The 15,333-nt window shown below is 43.3% G+C and overlaps 1 protein-coding gene across 2 annotated transcripts in view; it reads right to left on the bottom strand.

Annotated features, from left to right (window-relative positions):
- TRAK2 (trafficking kinesin protein 2) overlaps nucleotides 1-15,333 on the bottom strand; it is a 70,881-nt gene that overhangs the window by 49,177 nt on the left and 6,371 nt on the right. The window lies entirely within an intron of this gene.

Raw genomic sequence — 15,333 nt, 5'->3', positions numbered from 1 at the left:
ATTTTTAAAAACATGGCTGTTACATTAACTCAACGGAAATGCCACTTAAAAAATGTTGAAAGTCTCAGATTTCCTGTGTACTCAAGTTATGAGGCAATTCCTTAATTTACTTACATTACACCATCAAGATGGCCATTTCTTTTCTGACTGCTAATTTTTTAGATTACATATGAGACTAAACTTTTGACCTATTTGCATTATAAATAGATGTATTTTATATTACATCAGTTTGGCTTGATGCATCTTTTTGCTCTATTGTATAATAGCAATTGATAGGTGTTATGGTCTCTAGAGTACAGCTTTTTTAAGAGATCTCGACTCTTAGCTCATTTGCAAAGTGATATCCCAAGCCCTGCTCGATTCCTGCAGTTTGATCCTCCTTACTTTACTTGTTTCCATAAATCATCATCATGAATTTTGTTGGGTCTCCCAATCTCAAAAAAGATATATTGGAACTGGAAAAGGTTAAAAAAAGGGAAACACAAATGATTAGAGGTATGGAACAGCTTCCATATGAGGAGAGATTAATAAGATTGGTACTCTTCAGCTTGGTAAAGAGATGACTAAGGGGGTGGAGGGATATGACTGAGGCCTATAAAATCATGACTGGTGTGGACAAAGTAAATAAGGAAGTGTGTTTTACTCCTTCTCATAACACAAGAACCAGGGGTCACCAAATGAAATTATAGGCAGCAGGTTTAATACAAACAAAAGGAAGTATTTCTTCACACAACGCACAGTCAACCTGTGGAACTCTTTTCCAGAGAACGTTGTGAACTGAGAGTAGGCTCAACACTGCTAGAGGTGTCACCTGAAGTGCACATTCAGTACCACAAAAAGCCAAGCTGACCTCCTACAATACTTATAACCTACTGGAAGAGACTAAGGCCTGGTCTACACTACGACTTTAATTCGGATTTATCAGCTTTAATTCGAATTAACCCTGCAACCGTCCACACAACGACGCTATTTATTTCGATGTAAAGGGCCCTTTAAATCGATTTCTGTACTCCACCCCGACGAGCGGAGTAGTGCCAAAATCGATTTTAGCAATTCGAATTAGGGTTAGTGTGGCCGCAATTCGATGGTATTGGCCTCCGGGAGCTATCCCACAGTGCATCATTGTGACCGCTCTGGACAGCAATCTAAACTCGGATGCACTGGCCAGGTAGACAGGAAAAGCCCCGCGAACATTTGAATTCCATTTCCTGTTTGCCCAGCGTGGAGAGCACAGGTGACCACAGATAGCTCATCAGCACAGGTAACCATGCAGGCTGATAATCGAAAAAGAGCACCAGCATGGACCGTGAGGGAGGTACTGGATCTGATCGCTGTATGGGGAGAGGATTCAGTGCTTGCAGAACTTCGTTCTAAAAGACGAAATGCAAAAACTTTTGAAAAAATCTCCAAGGGCATGATGGAGAGAGGCCACAATAGGGACTCAGATCAGTGCCGTGTGAAAGTCAAGGAGCTCAGACAAGCCTATCAAAAAACAAAGGAGGCAAACGGTCGCTCCGGGTCAGAGCCGCGGACATGCCGCTTCTACGCCGAGCTGCATGCAATTCTAGGGGGGGCTGCCACCACTACCCCACCTGTGATCGTGGATTCTGGGTCGGGGATAGTCTCATCAGCGACGCCTGAGGATTCTGCCGATGGGGGAGAGGAGGAGGAGGAGGAGGAGGATGAGCTTGCAGAGAGCACACAGCACTCCATTCTCCCCAACAGCCAGGATCTTTTTATCACCCTGACTGAAGTACCCTCCCAAGCCAGTACCCAAGACTCTGACCCCATGGAAGGGACCTCAGGTGAGTTTACCTTTTAAAATATAAAACTTGTTTTAAAAGCAAACGTTTTTTAATTATTACTTTGCCTGACTTTGCATTCGCGGTCAGTTCAGCTACTGGAAAAGTCTGTTAACGTGTATGGGGATGGAGCGGAAATCCTCCAGGGACATCTCCATGAAGCTCTCCTGGAGGTACTCCGAAAGCCTTGCCAGAAGGTTTCTGGGCAGTGCATCCTTATTCCCTCCTCCATGGTAGGACACTTGACCACGCCATGCTTGCAGCAAGTAATCTGGTATCATTGCCTGACAAAGCCTGGCAGCGTATGGTCCCGGTGTTTGCTGGCATTCAAGCAACATCCGTTCTTTATCTTGTTGTGTAATCCTCAGGAGAGTGATATCACTCCTGGTAACCTGGTTGAAATACGGGAACTTAATTAAGGGGACAGAGGTGGCCGTTCCTACTGGGCTGTTTGCCTGTGGCGGAAAATAAATCCTTCCCTGAAGTTAGCCAAGTGCAGATGGGAAATTGGCCCTGAGTTTTTCGCGTTTGGCTAGCAGGGATCTTCCCTGTTACCAGCCACGCGGTGGGGGGAGGGGTACCGTGATCATCCCAGAGAATTCATGGCGGGAGGGAGGCGGCGGCGGGGGGGGGAGGGTTAGTTTGGTGCCTGCAGGGATCTTCCCGGATACCAGCCACGCGGTGGGGGGGAGGGGTACAGCGATCATCCCAGAGAATTCATGGCGAGGGGGGGGGTGGTTAGTTTGTTTTCTGGTGCTGCTGAATGTTAACAGAAAAACCGCAGCACTCTACTTGCCTGAAGGGGCCCAGACAAGCCCCCCCACACTGTCCCCCCCCCCCCCAACTGGCTGAGATTGGCCAGGCTTCTGCAGCACTCTACAAGCTATGCTTGGTATGTGGGAAAGGAGGGTGCAGAAGCTTACCATGGCCGCATGCAAGCCGAATTCTGTTGCCCAGACCTGTGATCTCTAGCAGCAAAGCCACAGGCACTCAGCATTAAGAGGCAAAATGCGACCTTGCACAGAAATCACATGTGCTATGTAATGTGAACAGTGTTGGTCACCGTGAAAGAGTATAAGCATTGTTCTGCAAAATGTAGCTTTTAAAACAATTCTCTCTTTTTTCCCCTCCCTACAGCAGCTGCAAATTCCTCAAGCCTCCCTCCTCCATCCCGAAGGTTATCACAGATAAGGCGTCGTAAGAAGAGAACGCGAGACGAGATGTTTTCGGAAATTATGGAATCCAGCCGCAGTGACAGAGCTCATGTGAATGAATGGAAGGAAACAGTTTCAAAGTATAGGAAAGAAGTCAGTGAACGTGAGGACAGGAGGGACCAACGTGAGGAGAGGAGGGACGCTCGAGATGAGAGGTGGCGGCAGGAAGACCAGAGGATGAAGGATGCAACGCTGGGGCTGCTCCGGCGTCTGGTGGAGGTTCAGGAATGGCTGCTGGAAAACAGACTGCCGCTTCAGCCCCTGTTCCACCCTCCCCCCGCCCCATGTTCCGTATCCTCCTCACCCAGACGTGTAAGAACGCGGGGTGGGAGGCTCCGTACACCTTCCCATTCCACCCCAGTAGACAGCCCAACCAAAAGGCTGTCATTTTTTTAACCTTTTCTTTGTGGCTTTTTCCTTCCCAGCAATCCTCCTCCCAAATACCACCCGGGTTCCCTCCCTCTTTTTCTAATCTATTAATAAAGAATAAATGATTTTTAAATGATAGTGACTTTATTTGGTTTGAAAGAAAGCTGGGGGAAGGGGCAGGGTGGGTTCCTTACAGAAAATCAGTCAATAAAGGGGGCGGGTTTTCATGAAGGAGAAACAAACAGATATTTCACACTGTAGCCTGGCCAGCCATGAAACTGGTTTTTAAAGCTTCTCTGATGCACAGCGCTTCATGGTGTGCTCTTCTAATCGCCCTGGTGTCTGGCTGCGCGTAATCAGCAGCCAGGCGATTTGCCTCAGCCTCCCACCCCGCCATAAAGGTCTCCCCCTTACTTTCACAGAGATTTTGGAGTACACAGCAAGCAGAAATAACAATGGGGAGATTTCTTTGGCTGAGGTCAGAGCGAGTCAATAATGATCTCCAGCGACCTTTTAAACGGCCAAATGCACATTCTACCACCATTCTGCACTTGCTTAGCCTGTAGTTAAACAGCTCCTGACTCCTGTCCAGGCTGCCTGTGTATGGCTTCATAAGCCATGGCATTAAGGGGTAGGCTGGGTCCCCAAGAATAACTATGGGCATTTCAACATCCCCAACGGTTATTTTCTGGTCCGGAAAGTAAGTCCCTTGCTGCAGCCCTTTAAACAGAGTAGTGTTCCTGAAGACGCGAGCGTCATGAACCCTTCCCGCCCAGCCCGCGTTGATGTTGGTGAAACGTCCCTTGTGATCCACAAGTGCTTGCAGCACCATTGAAAAGTACCCCTTGCGGTTTATGTACTCGGTGGCTTGGTGCTCCGGTGCCAAGATAGGGATGTGGGTTCCGTCTATCGCCCCACCACAGTTAGGGAATCCCATTGCAGCAAAACCATCCACTATAGCCTGCACATTTCCCAGAGTCACAAACTTTCGTAGCAGCACCTGAGTGATTGCTTTGGCTACTTGCATCACAGCAGCCCCCACAGTAGATTTGCCCACTCCAAATTGATTCCCGACTGACCGGTAGCTGTCTGGCGTTGCAAGCTTCCACAGGGCTATCGCCACGCGCTTCTCAACTGTGAGGGCTGCTCTCATCTTGGTATTCTGGTGTTTCAGGGCAGGGGACAGCAAGTCACAAAGTTCCATGAAAGTGCCCTTACGCATGCGAAAGTTCCGCAGCCACTGGGAATCGTCCCAGACCTGCAACACTATGCAGTCCCACCAGTCTGTGCTTGTTTCCCTTGCCCAGAATCGGCGTTCCATGGATAGAATCTGCCCCATTAACAACATGATCTCCAAAGCACCGGGGCCTGTGGTTTCACTGAATTCTGTATCCGTGTCCGTGTCCATGTCCTCATCATGCTTGTCGCTGCGCTGCCGCCGCCGCTGCCTCCTCGCCTCGTTTTTCTGGTCCTGGCTGAGCATAAACTCCACGAGAACGCGCGAGGTGTTTACAATATTCATGACTGCTGTCTTGAGCTCAGCGGGCTCCATGCTTGCTGTGGTATGGAGTCTGCAGTGTTCACCCACCCAGGAAAAAAGGCGCGAAAATGGTTGTCTGCCGTCCGTTGCTTTCATGCAGGGAGGGAGGGAGGAGGTGAGGCTGTACCCAGAACCACCTGCGACGATGTTTTTTGTCCCATCAGGCACTGGGATCTTAACCCACAATCCCAATGGGCGCGGGAGACTGCGGGAACTATGGGATAGCTATGGAATTGCTACCCACAGTGCAACGGTGCAGAAATCGACGCTAGCCCCGGTACTTGGACGCACACCACCGAAGTAATGTGCTTAGTGTGGCCACATTCATTTCGACTTTATACAACCTGTTTTTCAAATCCGAATTATCTAAATTCGGATTAATCCCGAAGTGTAGACATACCCTGAGATAACAAAATGTTTTTTCACTGACTTAGCAACGTTATTCATCAAATGCTTCAAAACGGTTCACTACATTTTCTCTGCTGTATGAAGTTTGGCATTTTTTATCTAAAACATGCACACCAACTTCAAATTCTCAATGGATCTTAACTCAGCTATGAGCCTGAAATACCCAAATACACACAGAGTTTGCAGCAAGCAGTTTACCTGCCCCTAAAAAAGTCCCCAAACTTTGGCCAGATCTTGTAACCTTCACTTATGAGTAGTCTCATTCAACTCATTGGCACTACTCACATCGCCAAGGTCCGCAAGACTGGGCCTTTTATGTGTAGATGTCAGCAGAGCGATACTGCTCTAAGAGAAACTGCCAATACTTCTCCCCTTGGCCCCAACTATCAACTCCCAAGGAGCGCTCATAGGTTCAAGATTATTGAGAGAGACCTAAACACTGTTAGAGTTAAGATATGGCTACACTTGCAGCTGTACAGCGCTGCGAGTTAAACCCACTTTTGTACAGCTGAGTAGGGAAAGCCCTGCAGTCTGTCCACACTGACAGCTGCCAGCGCACTGGCGTGGCCACATTTGCAGCTGCACTGGGAGCGGTGCATTATGGGCAGCTATCCTAGCATTCATGTGGCTGCAACGTGCTTTTCAAAAGGGAGGGGTGGAGTGGAGTGTGACAGGGAGTGTGGGGGGGAGAGAGAGTGGGTTTTGGGGTGCTGAGAGTGTGTCAGCACCCTGCCTAGCAAGTTCCGACCCCCCTGCCCTCTCTGCTTCTCATTCACTCACTCAAAGCAAACAGCAAAATGTTTGCTTTTTCTCTCTGGTCCGGAGCTTTGAACCTGCACTTCCGCATTCCTGGAGCCATCACAACAATGAGAAGAGTGGCCACTTGATAAGGGGATTATCACAACACAGCAAGTTAACTCCTCGTTCACACTGACACTCGGGAGTTGTAGCCACTACGCTGCATCTCTTATTCCTCTTGGGGAGGTGGAGTACCTGCAGCGCTGTAGCCAGGGAGATACAGCGCTGTACATGCCTTGCCAGTGTGGACATGGAGTGAGGTACAGTGCTCTGGGCAGTTTTATTGCACTGTAACTCGCAAGTGTAGCCAAGGCCTTAGTTTGTTCTTGCCATTAATTACTTTTTTGTGTCCAATTAAAAGTCTTCATTTTGACTTTGAAACAAAAATTAATTATATTAGGCTGAACACATGTTGGCTACTACAGCAATTTGTGTGTTTTTTCAAAAAGCATTGATTTTTAGCTGAACATTATTGATATCTATTTCAAAACTGCTGCCATGGTTAAAGCAGTGACTTCAACTTTGGATAACAAAGCATTAACACAAGTTTATTGGAACATCAGGGGCCTGCTTTGCTCCTATTGGGTAAACGTGGCTAGGGTGAAACAGGGAGCAAACTCATTTATTTAAGCTTGCACCTGTTTGCTAATCAGAAGTGCTTTAAGGAGGAGAGGGAGTTGCTGGAGAGAACTGTCCAAGTTGGTATGACCGTGACTTCTGCTCTCCAGCTTCTTGGAATGCACTTGTATGTTTAATAAAAAGTTAAAAGCAATTGTTGAAAGTAAATTGCAAAGAAAGGTAGGGGGGATGGGGGTTTGTGCCCCTTTATGGCTTCTTTATTATTTAAGCCAGCCCGAAAGATTTTTCCCCTCACAAGATTTTCCATTTTAGGACTATCAAGTCTAATCTTCCCTGTGTAGGAAGTTCTTTTGAATGACTCAGATGGGTAGTATCAAACCTTAAATAAAAGAAGGGTGTTTTGAATCCTTAAAGATTCCCCCCCCACACACACAAATAGAAAAATAGGTGTTAAAAAAAGAAAATGAATATAACATGCTTGGTATCAGCAGTACTAATTCTTTAAGTCACCCATCAGGCTACACAAGATCTAATTGTTCCAACTTAAAAATAATAAAAAGGAGAAAACCTTTCGAGCCTTCTTTATATAAACCAAATGTAAAAAATAGTGAAGAGGACAAATCTGTTTTCCCCATTTGCAAGTGACCTTCCAGAAAATCCACAGGGTTTGAGTTAGTTTTACTCTCAGTACACAGTGACAGTGTGTAGTTAAAACTAAATACTTGATTTCTCCATTTTTTTGCCACCACCTTTTAGTGTTTGTTTTCCCCAATCCTACATAGCCACCATCTGCCACTACCTCTTGTCCTCCCTACGGCCTTTCCCATTATGGAGAATGCAGACAGGTCAAGAAATACAGGCAGCAAGAGCACCCAGGCTGCACTTATGCTTTAACAATGGGTGCATATCCCTTTCATATACACTACTCTGCCCTCCTCCAGGTATTATACATCACTACAAGCACCCTCTAGCCAGCTGGGCTGAATGCAGCTTCTATACTGCCATATTACGGGTAAATATACATCTAAAAGCCTTGAAATCTCTAAGCAGAGTTTCCTTACACCAAAGAGTTATTAAAAGAGGGGAGACGTCAAACTGCGGAAACTTTTAAAAGCCAAACAAGCAAACAACACAGCTTTCATTGGCTTTCACAGCTCTGACCCATGACTCCTTCCCAGTCATGCCCCAATCGCTTCAGAAATGCTGCCAAAGGAACAAATTTAGTCTCATGCCGGAGACTAAAAAGCCCTGGTTAGTTATAAGAACAGACCAATACAACTGCTAGTTTTGAATACTGATAAACCCTGAGGCTAGTAACAAATTCATTTAGAATTATAAGCCCATATATAAAGTAACCCTGCCATGTGACTGCATAAACCAAAGTCTGTACTCCCAGCTCCTCTCCACAGTAATCATGCATAGTGCATGCTGTTTATTACACTGCAATAATGAGACAAGTTAATAGGAGCATAAACATGTGACTGTTAGCTTGTTCCCCACAAAGTATCACTCCAGGAAGGAAAAAGCACAGAAAACTGATTTGTATATGGAAGCAAATGAGCCACTGTGTTTAATACCCATTTTTGTGAGAACAGCTTATAAAACAGATTGTTATGCTTTTGATTTTAGTCTTGATTACACATGCAGTTGTCATTTACAGAGCTAGCATTAGGTAAATGTATGGGACAGTGCCATCTAGAGGTCGTCAATGTGTCTCATTTATCTTAAATGAATGAGCTCCAAACTTTGGAAACAGTCTCCGAAACCAAGCATTTATGATGTCCCTTTATCAATATCTACAATATGTGAGCTTTTTAAGGACCTTCATATTGTTTGTGAGAGTCTATTTCTTACAAAATCTCACTCACTGAGTTGTCAAAATAGGCTCTGAAAAGTATTATGGAGAGATACTAGTCATAACATTTGAAACAAACTTCAAGTAATTGTTTCCACATTCCCTCATGTCCTCAAGAAAATCTTGTTCATAGGTCAAATTCCACATGTGATCTGTGGTGTGAGGAGATTTTTTTGGTCAAAATTTGAGGGGAAACTGGGAAGTTGTTTCAGCTATGAACTTAAAAAAAAAAAAAAAGATACAATTCACTTTTGAAAAAAGTTTACTTGGAAATTACAACACATTTCAAAAGCATTTTACCCTAGAAAGTACAGAATGTTGCACTGAAGAGCTCGTGATCAGATTAATGCAACTTTATACAAGTGGGTTGCAGGTCCAAGCCCCACCTGATTTTTCTCAGAAGAGATGAACATTTTCTTACCTTTAATTGTTAACCTGTTCCCATAAAGACACACAAAAGTTATCCCCACATCTACTGTTGAGAAGTTGGCGTGTTTGCTTCTGCAGTTATTCACCTGTCAGTTGCATGCATGCAGTTCCCATGCAATTCAGCTCAACTGAATGTTTATGTCCACTGGCATGATATGGGCTTGTGTGCACTATAATTCTGAGTTGAGCCCCAGATGGACAAAAGCACTTCAAACATCTTTAAGATCTAGAGCTGGCCAGTTGTTTGCACCCTCGCTTTTGTGAGCAATAGCTTCTTTGCTTGTAAGCACAGCCTATTGAGAATATTCACACGTGTGCAACTGTGAATCGATCTAGATAAGTAAATTATGCACATCCTTTGGAAACATTTAACAGCACCTATGCTTTTTCTCAAGTCCAAGAAAACAAGGAGAAACAGGATATTAATAGCCATTAAGTGGATACATAACCTACTCCTGGGGGGATTCTGCGCCCATGTGGGGCGCAGAATTCATAAGGCCCGCATTTTTCTGTGCTCCCTGTGCAGAAAAATGCAAAAAAAAGTCAGCCGGGGCACACGTGCCTCTTCCGCAGCAGCCCAGGCAGCGCATCTGTTCCAGTGTGCGTGGAGCAGCCTCAGAGATGGGGGAGGGGTGCTGGGCTTGCGTGCCTGCGTGATCCCTGTCGGGGGTGGGGGTGGGAGACAGGGACGGGGCTGGGCGTACATGCTTGCCAACAAGCCAGAGAGAGACTCTCCTCCTCTGGGCTACTGCAGCTCACTGGTGTAAGGGTGGTGCTTTTTATTATGCATGAGGCAGGCAAGAGGCACAAATGTAGCAGCCCTGCCTGAGTTAATGGATTCATTCTCTGAGACACTAGCAGCCTGACGGTGTAGTTAGTAACATTGTTAAAGTTGCTGTGAATGGTTAATTGATCTCATCCTCTGAGGCAGAAATGTAGCACCTGACTTTTAATGTTAATGTTATTAATGTTTCTATTGTTACTTAACTGTTCCCATTCTCAGTCAATTCCCTCGGGAGCATAAAATCTGTGAAAGTTTTAAGGCCCCTACCCTGCCAGAGTGATGTAAAGGAGCCTTATTATAAATGACAGTAAGAGAATCCTCACCTAGGAAGATCTATGTGCTTTCTCACTTTTCCTGTGCCAAAGTGGCACAATGGGGTTAGATTACAGCTCAGGATTTATATTTTACTTACCCATTTAAAAAAAAAAAAAAAAGACTGAGGGCAAATAAAACATTTACCAAGCAGCCTATAAAATGTCAGGACAATCAGAACCAAGTACTTCCCAAAGTACCCAGCCAGGTCCAGGACAATGATTAGCAAAATTGTATGGCTGTCATGTGTGAAAGTCTGAGCAATTTAAAATGACATTCAACTTTTTTTTTTTTGGTTGGGGTGTGTGTGTGAAGCTGTTTGGTGTTGTAAAATGTAATTTAAATGAAAATCCAGGATTATAACTGGAATGCAGATTATTAGTTACCAAGTGTTTGTAACTTAACTTTCATGTGTTTAGGAAATGCTAAATACTTATTGTGACTTTTTTCTGTATTGTACTGTAAATAAATTACCAAAACAACTGAAACTGGTGTGATTATATTGCATTATTTTGACACACAAAATATGCAGAACTTTGAATTTTTTGGCGCAGAAACCTGCCCCCCCCCCAGAGTAATAACCAATTAAACAACTGCAAACAAAGAGTAACTATTATGGAATGATGTCAGATTAGAGGGAGGTCTCAAGTGGGGTTCCACAGGGATTTGTTCGGGTCCAATGTTGTTTAACATCTTTATTATCAACCTGGATGTAGGAATAGAGAGCATACTGATCAAATTTGCAGAGTTAGGTGGGGTAAGGGTTGCCAACACTTTTGAATTTTAGCTCTATCAGCCAATCTTGATAAATTGGAGAACTGGGCTACAGACAACAAAATGAAATTCAACAAAGACAAATGTAAAGTGCTAAATTTAAGGAAGAAAAACCAAATGCACAAATACAGAATGGGGGATAACTGGCTTGGCAACAGCACTGCGGAGAAGGATCTGGGAGCTGTGATGGATCACAACCTCAACATGAGTCAGCAACATGATGCTGTTGTGGAAAAAAAAAAAAAGCGCAGCAATTTTAGGTTGCATTAACAGAGGCATAACATGCAAGTCACAGGAGGTGACAGTACTGCTCTACTCGGCACTGGTTAGATGCTGAAGATTCATCACAACACCTTACAATAAACCACTTTTTTTTCCCCTTTGCATTTTTATTATTGATAGCATCAAAAATGTTTTTTTTCTCCCCATCTGTGCAGGATGGCACTTTAAATCTCTTCTGAATAAAGTAAGAGCAGAGCTACTACAGATTGTAGTCAACAGCGTCAAAAGCACGGTGTTGCTCAAACAGCAGTCTAGTCAACACAAAGAAAATTACTTCCCATTCCAGAAACTCTCTGCAGCTTCTAAGACATCATGCAAATATTTAAGCTACTGCATTGTCCAGACAGAGAAAGGCAAATCCATAAGCAGAACCCTCAGACATTTCCTGAAATGTACCAGTACCACAGCATTTCATCTTATTGACATTTGTGGGGTTTCTTATTGCTTTAAAAATAGCTTGCCATGACTTGGCACTTCCAGGGATTAGAACAGACAATTCACTGTACAGTACAACCCATCAAGAGTAATCACGCTCTATTTGTTTGTTGAGTGCAACTTGCAAATGTAGTTAGATTTATCCACCCAGAAATCACAGGAATACCCTATTTCCAACCTGGCTTTATAATACTTAACTTTGGCACAAACAGTTACCAGATCTGGAATTTATATAAAGATGTCTCTTTTTGCACAATTTAACATGTATAATTTTTTTTAAAAGGGCTATTAAAGTTAATATCTGATGCTAGGGCCAGACAAGGTTGCTCATCTTCTCCATGATTATTTTATTCATGCTATAGTTTCTATCCTCTTGTCTTCTTTTTCAGAAGCAGCATGGCATAAAAAAGTGATATAAGACAAAAGGTAATTGAAATCTGTGACTAATACAGTTTAAAGAGAATGTCACAATTTAAATCCAACATTTGGGGATGGTTAAAAATAAATGGGCTGGGTTTTTAAGACATACAATAAAAAAAAATTATGAAAATCACCTACTTGAACTTTAACATTCACCTGGCAGTGATTGTCTCCTAGACATTATGCTAAGGGATGAAAACCCCGGGAGCAGCACGCAATGCAAAAGCCGTTCCCCCGCACCGCCCCCTTTCCTCGAGATCCAGCCCCCGCACGGCCTCCTTTCCTTGACACCCGGCCCCCACGCTACCCCTAACCCACAGTCCCCGCCCACACGCTGCTTCTTCCCCGCAAGAACACACAACCCTCCACTCCCTTCCCCCTGCAAACCACCCCTCCCCCCCCATCGCTAGCCCTTGTGAGATGGCTTGCTGCTGCGGGTGCGGATATACATAAAAGACGGTTAGCGGATCACGGGTCAGATCATGGGTTGATTCTGGCGGACAATGATCCACATTTTTGGATCCGCACAGGGCTCTACTAATTATCAGACACATAAGTCAGGCAGGATACTATTTTTCCAGCACTGTCTGGCTCTCTTGCAATTCTACTCCTAAAACAGCTGTTGTGACAGATCTGGAGTTGCCCCTGGCTCTGTCACTTTGTCATATTGTGAAGAGCTGTCCTAAATGTGTTTCTTCTGTACAGCACTTTCCTTTAAATGACTAAAGAATTTTTTATCTGATTGTGAAGAATAAGTTTATTTGCATATTCCCTCTCCCTTATTAATGCCAGTGTCATGATTATATAATGAAAGGGACTAGCTCCTTTTGCTTAGTCAATGTTACTCTGTCATTAAGCAACTGGGTTTTAGAGCCAACTGTGAATCCCACATTATTTTTCTTTATACATAAGGAACAAAATCTTCAGTCTCTTTGCTGCTAATGAAACAACACATGTTCTGAAGGAGAGATAAGCTATTAAAATGTAAGGTCTCTATGTTCTTCCTTGGTTTTTTGATGCATACAGGTGGCCTTATGGACTTTTCTCCCTACTGCTGATTCTTTCACTTTAGAAAAGTCAAATGTCAAATCTGGGTTCACTGGAAGACTCTGATGTCTCAGATACGGAGTGTAAGCTCTCACTCGCTTGCTCTCTCTGCCCTTACAAGGGCACCATCAGTTTAACAAGTCCGCACACAAACAGAAGTGTTGGAATTTTTTTTTAACTACTATTGTACTACATAAAGTTACCATAACTAAAATATATTGAAGAAAAAGTCTCTATATATTCAATTTATTTTGTGCATTTAACATAACTTTGTGTCTAGTCAGTTGCGTTGTTTCCCCTTTATAGCCATTTTCTCTCATTGATGTAGGTCTTTCACATAAATAGGTTTGTTTTTGACTTATTAACAACATTTCTTTCTGGGAATATATGAGTATTTCCTAATACTTGAGTTGGGGGTTTTGAAGTTTCATGTCCCAGAGGAGTAGAAGGAACAGAAGGTACAATTAGACAGCAGTAACCTTAAATCCTTCTTAAAAGTTTTTAGTAACAAAATGTTGTTTTAAAAAGTAAAATGTGATTATAAAGCAATCAAAATCAGCGGGGGTGTCTGGAGAAGGTTTTGTGTGTGAATCTATTTTTGACTTGTTTTTGTTTTTTAATTTGACATATGCCTGTAATTGAAGGACTAGAGATTCTGACTATATAAACAAAGATGTTTTCTCAAGTGTTATCACCTATTCAACCACAAGTAAATGAAAGAATTTTAAGGGACAATCCTGTGAACACTCATATACATATAACAACTTTACTCGTATGAGTACTTCAAATGAAGTCCCAGAGACTATGAGATCAATGGGACTATGCAAGTGCATGAAGTTAAGCAGACATGTAAATATTTGCAGGATCATGAAAGGAAATGCAGGCAGTGAGAAACAACTCAGGCTGTTCACTTGTCCCAGCTGAATAACTGCAAGACTACATTTAACTACATCTAATTGCAGAATATTTCAAAGATTTAAAACCATTAGACATGACTAGGGGCTTGTCTACACAGGAAAGCTGACCAGAATAGCTATTTCAGAATAAACTATTCCACAACAGCTGCCTGTGTGAATACTTTACTCTAGAATAAAATAATTCCCCTATCTCAGATGCGACAACAAATAAAGTCACATTTATTCTAGAATAGAGTCTTCATACGGGAGCTAGTGCAGAATACCTTATTCTGCAATGGTTTTCCCAGTGTAGACACACTGAATGCAAGACCATCAGTTTTCTGGATTTAAAGTGTAAAGCAACTGGGAACGAAACATAATCATATGTATATGTCTCCCAAGTGCCACCATTTCAAGAATAATTAGTTTAATGACAGTCATTAATACCCACTGTGATGCTGGCAGGCCAGATGCTAGCTCTTGCCCAGGCTGCAGGCATTAGCTAAGAACTCAGAGCTGGAGACCAGAACAGGTCACTTGTATGTTATTTTGAGCAAAACTAAATATTAGTCTTATACGAATGTATGAATGTATTAAGAAAATATGTAAGTTATGCTTTATACCTTTGAAAATGTTTGCTCTAAACTTGTGAACTCAGGCACAGAAATCATTCCTACTGCCCATCTAGAAGGACTATCAAAATCAAATGGGCCACAAAGGACCATTGCAATACAAAGGATTGGTTAATGTCTCTATCACACCCCTGGAGGAGTATGTGCAGAAGGCCTCATCCCATTGCTCTGAATGCTGGAAGAGGGAAATAAAAATAGCTGAGGTGAAAATTTTCCATCTTTTTGGCTGTTTGAACTCTGAAGGGACAAAAAGAAGAACAGGAGTACTTGTGGCACCTTAGAGACTAACAAATTTATTAGAGCATAAGCTTTCGTGGACTACAGCCCACTTCTTCGGATGCATATCATATGTAAGTTATGCTTTATACCTTTGAAAATGTTTGCTCTAAACTTGTGAACTCAGGCACAGAAATCATTCCTACTGCCCATCTAGAAGGACTATCAAAATCAAATGGGCCACAAAGGACCATTGCAAGTCCACGAAAGCTTATGCTCTAATAAATTTGTTAGTCTCTAAGGTGCCACAAGTACTCCTGTTCTTCTTTTTGCGGATACAGACTAACACGGCTGTTACTCTGAATTCTGAAGGGACAGAGATTCTAAATTGGAGCCAGAGATCCCTACAGGCTGCCTCCTGAGTTTGCCCGGAAAGTCACTTTGAATTGAGAGATCACTACAACTCTGTCACTCCTAGGATTTAGATGGCAACAATTTGTGTGTAGATGTTTGCTTGCTTTAACCTGTAAATAACTCTTAT

The sequence above is a fragment of the Malaclemys terrapin genome, chromosome 11, assembly GCF_027887155.1.
Source record: "Malaclemys terrapin pileata isolate rMalTer1 chromosome 11, rMalTer1.hap1, whole genome shotgun sequence".
Classification (NCBI taxonomy): domain Eukaryota; kingdom Metazoa; phylum Chordata; order Testudines; family Emydidae; genus Malaclemys; species Malaclemys terrapin.
This window is presented reverse-complemented; position numbering and strand designations above follow the sequence as displayed.